A 12,471-nucleotide genomic window follows, 5' to 3' on the forward strand; every position below is an offset into this window, starting at 1 on the left:
AATGTTCTTATAGAAGTTCTGAGTTAGGGTCCTAGCATTTATGTCAGATGGTTTACAACTACTTGTAATGTAGCTCCAGAATAAATGCAATTCTGTCCTTTGAGGGTATCTGTAGAAATAGACCCACATGTGAGTACATGTGCACCTGCGCGCACACACACACACACACACACACACACACACACACACACCTCTAAGGAAAGAACTATATTATGTACAAGAACTGCCGTAGACACAGTAGAAAACAAATAAAGCTATGTGAGAGGAGGCTTTTGAACCAAAATGTCCTTAGCTAGGAAAACATGTGCCTTCATACACCTGTGGTAACAGCCTGAATTTATTAGAAGAGGAACAAATAAGGTTTGCAAAGGTCCAGAGAAAAGATTAGTTCAGACCTAAGGAGGTGGTCCTGAGAGGAGAATAACTTTGGGAATTAGTGATAAGGAAATGTTTATGGGATAGATGACATTAGAAAGATCCACAGCCAACCCACCACCTCCTGTAGCCAGGTGGGACTTCCAGTGGACAGAGGACAACACCAACCCACCCATAAGACCTGCGACCCAAACTTTGCCTTGCCTACAAGATGTGTAGGGATAAAGATGGAGCAGAGATTGAGAGAATGGCAAACCAATGACTGGCCCAACTTGAGACCCACCCCATGGGAGAGAGCCAACCCCTGTTGCTAGTAATGATACTCTGCTATGTTTTCAGACAGGGCCCTAGCATAACTGCTTTCAGAGAGGCTTCATCGATCCGTTGATGGAAACAGATGCAGAGACCCACAGTCAGATAATAGGCCGAGCTCTGGGAGTCTCATGGAAGAGTGGGATGAAGGATTGAGGGAACTGGAGGGGTCAGGGACAAGAAGACCTACAGAGTAAACTCACCTGGGCTCCTGGGGGCTAATAAAGACTGAACCACCAACCAAAGAGCTTGCATGTGTTGGACCTAGACCCACTACACATATGTAGAAGATGTACAGCATGGTCACCACGTGGGTTCCCTAACAATGGGAGTAGGGACTGTTTCTGAGTCTGTTCCCTGCCTTTGGGTGGGATGTTTTGCCTAGTTGGGATGTTTTGTCTGGCCTCAGTGGGAGAAGATGTGTTTAGTCCTGCTGTGACTTGAGGTGCCAGGAAAGGTTGGCCCCATTAGGAGCCTCCCCTTCTCTGAGAAGAAGGAGAGGGGGGAATGAGAGAGAGAAGGCATAAGGGGAGGACTGGGAAGAGAGAAGGGAGGGAGCTGGGATCAAGCTGTAAAATGATTAAATAAGCAACATTTTTAAAAATAAAAGGATCCACAGAATCACAGCCAATGGTGAAATTGTTAGGGAAGTGGATATGAAGAAAACAACACACAAAAAAGATTTGAAATTCATGTTTCTGAAATTGACATAAGTGAATAAAAAAGGAAAAGTGGTACAGAACTGTCAGACTATTCCTGTCAGACGGTAGCCCACCAACCCTTGAGCTGGTCTCTTTCCAGTCAGTAAAGGGGGAATGGCTGACAGATGTGGTCTGCTGGGATGTAGCTAGCAGACTGTTAGTTGGGCAGTATCTGAAAGCTGGTGGAGAATCAAGTAGAGACTGAGCTGGCATCAACGTTTAGGAAGTATCCAAATGAAACAGCACAACAAAGACAAAAAGCTCAAATACAGAAACCTTCCTGGAGGTTTTCCCTAGTAAGGGGAACAGGGACTATTTCTGACAGGAACACAATGGCAGGCTCTTTGACCTCCCCACTCCCCAAGGGAGCAGCAGTCCTGCTAGGCCACAGAGGAGGACTTTGCAGCCAGTCCTGAAGATACCTGATAAAACAGGGTCAGATGAAAGGGAAGGAGGTCTTCCCCAAGCAGTGGACTTGTAAAGGGGCAGGGAGGAGATGAGGGAGGGAAGGTGGGATTGGGAGGGAATGAGGAAGCAGGATACAGCTGGGATACAGAGTTAATAAAATGTAACTAATAATAAAAAGAAAAAAAAAAGAAAAAATACAGAAACCTAGTAAAAAAAAAAAAGTTTAAGCAATGATGTCTACACTCTTTAACAACCGAATGGCATGTTGTTGTTTTTTTCCTGGTGTGTGTGTGTGTGTGTGTGTGTGTGTGTGTGTGTGTATGTACATGTGGGGTGCACATCTATATGAGCTGAAGATGCACAATGTAGGTACATGTGTCTATACATGTGGAAGTCAGAGGTCAGTCTTGGCTGTTGCTCCTCCTTCATTTGGATGGTTTTTGCTTTGCTTCTTTATTTTTGTGTCTCGATTTTGGTTTGAGACACAGTTCCTTCTGGGGACTGGAGGCTTGTCCAGGCCATTAGGGATACACAGTTTCCAACTCTGTAGCCTTGGGATTATGAACGAGTACTCCCACACTTGGCTTTTTTATATGGGATTTTGAGACTTTAGCTCAGGTCTTTGTGTGTGCAAGGCAAACACTTTATAAACTGAGTCCTTTATGAACTATATAAGTCCACAGCCCTCTCCTTGTGTTATAAAAACAAACACAAAATAAAACAAACTATCAGCCAGGATTTTAGGGCAAGAGTATCAAAAGAATCATCTCTGTGCGGTCATGCTGTTATTCATGAACACAGGTAGCACTGGAGACCATCCATTGTGTTAACCCAAAGAAGCAAGGCTCAGAAATACACAGATCACATGTTATTATAGATGGTAAAGAAAACATACAGCAATGAAAGAAAAGTGGAATGCAACTCTTTGGGAAGAGAAAGGGGACAGTAGAAGGGAAAGAGAAGAAAGCTAGGAAACTGGGGTCTGAATATGACCAAACTAATGTTGATGCATGTATGAAATTGCCACAAAGAGACAAAATATTCTGAAAAATTATTATACACTAACAAAAATAAAACTTAAAAAATAGTTTTAGGATTTCTGTGTCAGCTGCTCTGGCAAGTGTGAAAATCAGGATTGGAATGGAGGGCGATGGAGTCCGCTGAGAGCACAGTAGTGTATTTTTCTCATCACTAGGCTGTAAATCTCTTGGCAAAGGGGAGAGCCTTTCCTTGTTTCTTGTCCCAGGAGTGTTGGTTCTTAGAAAAGCTGTGTCTTAATTCAATTTGCAGGGCTTCATCACAAAGCTAGCTTGGAAGCCATGAAAAGGATTCTGTCTGCAGAGAGTTGACCAGAGTTAATGTGAAATTCTCAGCTCCACAGAGAAAAGTAGCGCTTCTGCTAACCTATCACGTCGCTCTTTAACCACTGTGCTACCTATCCCATTGCTCTCTGACCATTGTAATATCATGGGAAAGTAATGAAACATGGCAATCACTGTGTGGTAGAGCTAGCAACACTGAAGAGGTCAATGATGAGCCAGGAAAGGAAGGGTTCTTCAAAACCAGTCAGAAGGAAGAAAAATGCTTTAACACACAACTTCATGAAACTGAACTCCAGAAGCTTGAGTTCATCACTTTAAAAGCCATTGGGGACAATATTATTGCATTGATGTGATATTTTTTTCTTCAGAAGTCCTGGCTTGTGACCTTGACAGGTATCACTTGTAATGTGCATGGTAATAAAACTAAATGCTTAAGATTGTGGTACTTTTGGCTTGGCTTAATGGCAAAATATTCAAAGAAATTTCTTTCAGTGCTTTCATTTTGTCATAGCTTTTGTCTCTCATTTCTCCAATATCTGACTGATAAGACATGACTGCTTCTTTTGAGATGAAAAGTCACCCAACTCAATTTTGCCTGTTTATTTCTCTCTCCTTCTGACTTAATCTCACAAAAGTAAGGTGTGGCCCAGATACTGCACCATATGCTGGACATAACTCTGCTCTGCTTTTTCCACCATCTATCCGTCCATCCATCCATCCATCTATCATCTATCTATCTATCTATCTATCTATCCATCCATCCATCTATTATCTGTCTATATTCTATCTATACATCATCTATTACCTGACTCTTTGTCTTTGTGTCTCTGTCTCTCTCGTTTTGTAGCAAGACTCCTCTTTCACAGAACAAAAGGCTTTGGAGAAGGTAAAGTGGACACTCTGATGTTCATGTGTCCATTCTCACAAAGACCCCATGAAGCACATACTATGATTATTATCTCTTTTTGGACAGGAGTCAGAGTAAAGCAGGTGGAAGTGGAGTCACTTATCAAATTTGCACATTGAAAGTGGCTGAATTTGCATGATCTGATAGCCATGAGACAATATTGACTTTCAAAGTGAGTCAATATGTTCACATCAAGACTGCATTCAAAGGTCACAGTCTACAGTACAAAAGTAGTGGAGCAGAGTGCATATAGGAGAAAATGACAGAGGTATCCACGTAGGTCATTTGAATCCACGTCATTTGGTGAATGATATGTCAGAACTTTATTGTGGGGAGTCAGAACACGTGAGTATATGCACACGTGTGCAAACACACACACACACACAGACACACACACTTGTCCTCAGTCCAGAAAGGGAACCAAAGACGTTGAAGTTGAGCTTGGGAAACTCCTGTACTTCTATTGGGGTTATCAACAGGATGGGTCAGGGGGTGCTTACAGGAGCAAGGATGACTCAAAGCAGCTACCTCATGGGAAAGTCTGCCCAACATGGGTGACAATGTAGAAGCTGCGACCCTGGAGCTCTCTGCGCAATTTTCATGCAGGTGAACTGTAAGAATGTCCTCTAGGCACCTGGTCTTGTGTGAGTCCCTTGCATCAACTGCTGTTTACTCCTTTTATAAAGCCCGTAAATCCTATAAATCCAGGGGAGGACCTTGGAGAGCTTGAGAATCTTGCCAGTTCTGCTCCCCCAAGCACTGGGGAACACTGACTGACATTTTGTGTACCTCCTGACTCTCCTGAGTGCCCCTCTCTCTCCTGGAGGCAATGTTACAAATAGGAGAAAACAGAGATACAGTAATGACTGATGGGGGCCAATAGAATTTGCTGGGGAGTGAATTTATACTGTTCTTCAAACATCTCAAGGATTTAGAGGGAGGCACAACAGAAGAGATAGGACTAAGCCCAAAGGCAAGAAAGGGCTCTGGAAGGTGGCCTGTGGTCCTTAGTTGAATGGGGGATTTTCAAACCAATGAAGCTGTCTTTAAAAAGCTCATTGAAGAGATGGTAAATTCTCTTTTCAAACAGTAGTCATAGGGCAGCACAACCAATGTAAGGGAGCCCTCCAGGAAACAACTACGAGGGACCAGAGCAGTCAAATCTCACGCCTTCCGGGAACGTTGACATCAGTCAATGGGATAAAGAAATACAATTCAGTATGTAGGTGCAGTATAGTGTGAGCATGTAAGGAAGGTTGCTTCCTTGAGATGAAAACTTTGAAGGAAAGGGAAGGAACAGAGCTGATAGTGACGCTGAGAATGTAATTCATGCAGAGTTTAGTAAAAATCCATCGACACAATGATGTTTGCCAGACTCTCAAAAGGGGAAGACATAATGTCCAGTATTCGGATACCGAAAAATAAGATTTCAAGCCCAGACACAATAATGTCCAAAAGTCATAATGTCTTTTTGTTCCATAGGCTTCAAGTGGCCTGTCAGGAATTGGAGTCGCCAAGAGAGAAGGTTTGGGGAGACAAGGTTAGAAACTGAGGCAGGCATGGTAGAGTGTGGAAAGCCTTCTAAAGTAAAGCCCAAAGTGACTGTTGGGAAGAGAAAACTCTAGAAAAGGAAGGATATGATTTAACTTGCCATTTATAACGAATCAGTCCGAGGCTGGGAAGATGGTTCAGTCCATAAATGCTTGCCGTGTAAACCTGAGGACCTTAGTTCAAGCCCTGGACCTCTGTAAAACAGCTGGGCCCTGACGGGTACACGAAGCCTCAGGGTAGCTGACTGAGAAACTCCCTCCAGGAAAGGCTGTTAACATCATCTGCAGGCTGTGGGGAGCTAGAAAGCTGCCCTCAAGGTCAATGCGCCGTCCTCCGCTGGTACTTACAGCTTTGAGACTGAGGGTGGCAGATCTGCTGACGGAATCTTCCACCCGGAAAGTCCCCTTCTCTGTCTTATAAAAACGTTCCAGTCCCTGTGCCTTAAAGTGCAAGCTCGGCTCCCTCTGAGGGACTGCTGCCCTTTATCCTTCGAATAAAGGGGCAGTCTGCTTCTGTTTAGCTTGGCCTCCCTTTCTGTTACTTTTGTCTTCTGGACTCTTCTACATTTTTGCTCTCTTACTTTCCCCACCAACAGGAACTAAGAGTCACTCACCCCAGATGCGGAATCACTTTAAGATCCCAGTGCTGAAAAGGCAGAAACAGCTAGATCCATGGAGTTTGCTGGCCAGCCAGGCTAGCTTAGTGAGTCTCGGGCTGGTAGGAGACCCGGCGTCATAAAACAAGATGTGCAGAGTACCTGAGGAAAAATGGTACCTACACATGCCTGTGTGTGTGTGCACACGCACACATACACACACACACCCTACACACATAACCACACAAGCACACCACTTCCTACACATACAACATGCATGAACACACTTGTGTGCTTACACACACAGATACCTGCAGGTATATACATACATGCGGACACTTGCACACACACACACAGACAAAAAAACCAAACAACTTTGTTCTTTGTATAGACATCACGTAAAAGCAGACTGATTTGAACATTATTGTAGTACTAAGAGTATGGCCCTACACCATCACTTATTTGTCATGGCATCAAAGGTGTTCACCGTCTCCTGTAAATTATAACACCGCTCCTCTCTGCTCTCTTCTGACTTTAAGATTTGTGATTTTACATTTCTTTTTATGTTTCAAATTCTTTCCCACTCCTAAAAGGCCCGTGAATAGAATTTATGTTCATGTTTAAAAAGAATAGCTATAGGGCAGGAGAAGGAGCTCAACGGGTAGCACCCGGGAACCACGGGTTCGCTCTCTAGCACCACACAGACTGTGTGTGCGCCGGTCCACACATGTAACCCCAGCATGGGGCAGGAAGTGGCAGAAGAATCCGAAGTTCATGGCGACAACCTGGGACACGCGAGACGCTGTCACAACCCATCAAAAATCAATGCACAAGTAAATAATTAAAGAGGGTCTTGAGAGATAACTTGGCTGTTGAGAGCACATTCTCTTCCTGCAGGGGACCTGAGTTGACTTGTCAGTACTCAAGTCAAGTAGCTCACAACCACCTTAAGTACAGCTGTGCGGTCTTCTGGTCTCTGCATTTATATGCACACACTTCAACACAGGCAGACACTCACGATGAAAGATAAAAAATATGCTTTGAAAATTAAACATAGCCTTTCAGAGGTCCTTCGTGGAAGGCTCCTGTCCTGTTCCTTGTCTTCTCCTACTTCCGATGTCTGTCCTATTTGTTCTTCTGAATGAGGATTAAGCATCTTTCCTAGGGTCCTCCTTGATGTTTAGCTTTTTTAGGACTATAGATTTTATTATGTTTATCCTATATTATGTGCAGATATCCATTTGTAAGTGAATATATACTGTGTGTGTCTTTCTGCTTCCAGGTTACCTCACTCAGGATGATCCTTTCTAGTTTCCACCATTTGTTGGCAAATTCTATGATTTCCTTGGTTTTAATTGCTGAGTAGTATTCCATTGTGTAATAGTGCCACACTTTCTGTATCATTCCCCTATTGAGGAACGTCTAGGTTGTTTTCAGATTCTGCCTATTATGAATAAAGCTACTATGAACATAGTTGAGACAAGGAACAGGACAGAAGCCTACTACAAAGGACCTCTGAAAGACTCTATCCCCCAGGGTTTTGAAGGAGATACTGAGACTCATAGCCAAACTTTGGAAAGAATATAAGAATCCTTGTATAAGAAGAAGGAGATAGAAAACCTGGAGGGAACATGAACTCCACAAGAACAACAACAGAGCCAAAATACCTGGGCCCAGAGAGAGCTGCAGAGACTGATACTCCAACCAAGGACCATGCATGGAGAGGACCTAGACCCACTGTTCAAAGGAAACCCATAGGCTGCTCAGTTTCCAAGTGGGTTTCCTAGTAAAGAGTACAGAGTCTGTCTCTGATATGAACTCTTTGATTACCTCTCCCTGGAAAGGGAAGAGGTGCAGCCTTGCCAGGCCACAGAGGAAGATGATGCAGCCAGTCTTGACGAGAACTGATAGGTTGGGTCAGATAGAAGGGGAGGAGGTCCTCTCCTATCAGGGGACTAGGGAAAGGACATAGGGAGAGAAGAGGCAGGGTGGGTGGGACTGGGAGAAGACAAGGGAAGGGGCTACAGCAGGGATACAAAGTGACTAAATTGTAATAAAGAGTATGTAAATAAAATAAAATTTAAAAATAACCATAACAAAAAGAATTCTCTAAGAATAAATTTTATTGTATATTGTAATCCAGTATATATATAAATGATTATAAGAGGCTTGGAAAATTAGAGAATAAAAAATACTAGCATGTAATTTAAAGGCAGAAAAGTCGATGGATACAATTGTTGCATACTTTTATGTATCATGAGATTGACCCTTACTCTACTTAATTGGTCTCCCCACCCCCGAAGGGAGGAGCAGTCCTGTTAGGCCACAGAGGAGGGCTTTGCAGCCAGTCCTGAAGATACCTGATAAAACAGGATCAGATGAATGGGGAGGAGGTCCCCCCCATCAGTGGACTTGGAAAGGGGCATGGTGGAGATGAGGGAAGGAGGGAGGGACTGGGAGGGAATGAGGGATCGGGACACGGCTGGGATACAGAGTTAATAAAATGTAACTGATAAAAAAAAATAAAAAAAAAATAAAAAGCCAAACTGTTTTTTTGACACTGTGTACCTTTAAGTACATTTTAACTCAACTGTAAGTATTTTCAAAAATAATAGCAAAGCACTGAAACAATTACATAAACTCTGATCTGTTCAGTTCTATTGTGACAAAAAAATAGTTACATAATTTAAGTTTATTTTTTGAACATTGCACTCATGTATCCAATGTGATCTTGACTACATTATTCCCGGCCTTCCTACCTCCAAGTCACCTTGCCCCCCATCCCTGATCCCTTTCCTAACTTCACGCCCTGTTTTGTTTTGTTTTACAACCCAATGAGTTCAATTAGTGGTGTCTGTGTCCACTGGACCATGACAAACACGTAGCCTTAAAGTGGCTACTACCCCAAGAAAATGACTCTCTTCATCAGCAGCTGTAGTGGGGTCTTGGGAGCCCCTGTCCTAGCCACCCTGAGTGTTTTTTTATCTGACTTGGTCTTATTTGAGTCGTGTGTAGGTAACCTCTGCTTCTGCAAATTCTATGTCCTCAATGCCCCCTTTACTAACTTCCTAACTTATAGGATATATAAATATCTATATTCTATTATAGATATTAAGTGCATATAAAGATGTGACATGGTCCTGGGAACTATTTGCTAGTGTATAAAGTTTTGAGTTTTCAGTTATTTTCCTGATTTTTTTTTTTTCAATGCAGTTTATTCAGGAACATTGAACAATCCTCGGACCCCGGGGAAAGCCAGCCCACAGCTTAAATAGCCTCTGGGTAGCCAACCCAGGCGTGCCACGGGGGCAATGCAGATAGGTCCACATACATGGAAGCAAGCCAGATCCTCAGCCTTAGCCAAATGTGGAGTTGTTCGTGACAGAGAGCACTCACCATCGGGAAGGTGGAAGGCGGAAACCAGCTCCATCTTTAAGGAATAGCATTCCGCAGCTCTCTACAGTTCCCCCTTTTTGTTTTAGATGCATCAGGCAAGAGTAGAGGTCTGATCTCTGATATTAGAAATAAATTGGGACTTTGTACAGATGTTCATTTAGGTGTCATCCACCCAAAGAGCATCAGACCCGTCCAATACCTTTTTCTCAGAGGTGGGACCTGGGGCATCAACCCGCATGCAATCAGACATGCTCTTCTCTGGGTCCAAAGCGGCTGACCCTGAGTGCAGTGCTTAGCCTCACATCCTGAGCGTATCATTTTAGCTTTTTATGGTATCCAACCATGCTTGGGGAGAATGTCCTGCTTCAATGGCTGTAAAGGCCTGAATGATCATGGCTGCATCACACTGTTGTGAGACTCTAATATTGCATATATACCACAGGCAAACCAAGGAGACCAACACCAGAAGGCCTGCTAACACTCCCATGCCCACCCATTCCTTCAGATGATTCATGGCTGCAGCAATCCATGTTGATAATCCTGTGGCTAGTCCTGCGTCCACTCCGGTAGAATTTACTGTGACAATGGCCACTTTCAGCTGCTCCATCGTAGTATCGAATTCTCCAGTCCAATTACCTAAAATATAGCTCAACAATTGTTTAGACAGATTTGCAGCGCAGGAAAAATTCTCATGTTGTATGCTAGTGACACAAAGTCCAGCATACTTTCATTGACAGCCAGGTTGAGCGATTTGCCATAGGGTATCAATTTGCTCCTGCAAGAGGTCAATCCTCTGATTGAACACCATCAAGCTTCCTTTTAGTTGAGCATTAATTCCTTTATGTACAACTAAGGCATGAGCTACATTGGCTAAATGATTATTCAGGGTCTGAGCAGTCTGCCCAGTATGACTCATGGCTAATGCCCTGGTGGTAGCTCCAACAGCCGTCAATGAGATGGTAGTAACAATGGTGGCTGTAGTTCCAAGATCCCTTTTCTGTCTGAAGAGAGTCATAGCGTGAGGGGCATCAATGGGCATAGGCACCCAGTGAGGCATGTGAGTAACCAGGGCATACCTAACTTTACTAGCATTCCAGCATTGGGCAAAAAAGCAAGTATCATTACCACAATTACTTGGCTCTATCTGGCTAATAATGAATAAAAATGGGGGATATAGACAAACAGGTGTGAGCTTATAGGAAATATTATGAGAAGCCTTAACCCCTCGTTGGAACATCCTGCGTCAGTTCTAGAACTAGCAGTGGTAGTGTCCGAGGTCTGAGTAGGTTCAGGAGACCATTGCCCCCAGGGGCGAGATGTGCTCCATACCAATTGACTAACTCCATGTTTTCCTCCAATTTTGAAAGTCATTTAAGGTTCTTAAATTATTTTTTTCCCTTTTTTTCTTAAATTTTTCATCAATTACACTTTATTCATTCTGCATCCCCCCATAAGCCCCTCCCTCCTCCCATCCAAATCCCACCCTCCCTCCTCCCTCTGCTTGCATGCCACTCCCCAAGTCCACTAATAGGGGAGGTTCTCCTCTCCTTTCTGATCTTAGTCTGTCAGTTCACATCAAAAGTGGCTGTATTGTCCTCTACTGTGGCCTGGTAAGGCTGCTCCCCCCCCCCAGAGGGAGGTGATCAAAGAGCAGGCCAATCAGAGTATGTCAGAGGCAGTCCCTCTTCACATTACTATGTATCCCAATTGGACTCTGAACTGCCCTGGGCTACATCTGTGCAGGGGTTCTAGGTTATCTCCATGAATAGTCCTTGGTTGGAGTATGAGTCTCTGGGAAGTTCCCTATGTTCAAATTTTCTTGTTCTGTTGCTCTCCTTGTGGAGACCCTGTCCTCTCCAGCTCTTACTATTTCCCAGTTCTTACCTAAAATTCCGTTCACTCTGCCCAACAGTTGCCCATCAGGCTCAGCATCTGCTTTGATAGTCTGAAGGGCAGAGGTTTTCAGAGGCCCTCTGTGGTAGGTTCCTAGGTTGTTTCCTGTTTTCTTCTTCTTCTGATGTCCATCCTCTTTGCCTTTCTGGATGGGGATTGGACGTTTTAGTTAGGGTCCTCTCTCTTGCTTAGTTTCTTTAGATGCACAGGTTTTAGTGGGCTTGTCCTATGTTGTATGTCTATATGAGTGAGTATATACCATGTGTGTCTTTTTGCTTCTGAGACAACTCACTCAGGATGATCCTTTCCAGATCCCACCATTTACCTGCAAATTTCATGATTTCCTTATTTTTCATTGCTGAGTAATATTCCATTGTGTAGATGTACCACAATTTCTGCATCCATTCTTCAATTGAGGGGCATCTGGGTTGTTTCCAGCTTCTGGCTATTACAAATAAAGCTGCTACAAACATGGTTGAGCAAATGTCCTTTTTGTGTACTTGAGCCTCTTTTGGATATATGCCCAGTAGTGGTATGGCTGGATCTTGAGGAAGCGCTATTCCTAGTTGTCTGAGAAAGCGCCAGATTGATTTCCAGAGTGGTTGTACAAGTTTACATTCCCACCAGCAGTGGAGAAGGGTTCCCCTTTCTCCACAACCTCTCCAGCATGTGTTGTCACTTGAGTTTTTGATCTTGGCCATTCTCATGGGTGTAAGGTGAAATCTCAGGGTTGTTTTGATTTGCATTTCCCTAATGGCTAATGAGGTTGAGCATTTCTTTAAGTGCTTCTCTGCCATTCGGTATTCCTCTACAGAGAATTCTCTGTTTAGCTCTGTTCCCCATTTTTTAAGTGGATTACTTGGTTTGCTGCTTTTCAGCTTCTTTAGTTCTTTATATATACTGGATATGAGTCCTCTGTCAGATAAAGGGTTGGTGAAGATTCTTTCCCAATCTGTAGGTGGTCGCTTTGTTTTGATGACGGTGTCCTTTGCTTTACAGAAGCTTTTCAGT

This window comes from Meriones unguiculatus, chromosome 10 (assembly GCF_030254825.1).
Source record: "Meriones unguiculatus strain TT.TT164.6M chromosome 10, Bangor_MerUng_6.1, whole genome shotgun sequence".
In the NCBI taxonomy this organism is placed as follows: Eukaryota; Metazoa; Chordata; class Mammalia; order Rodentia; family Muridae; genus Meriones; species Meriones unguiculatus.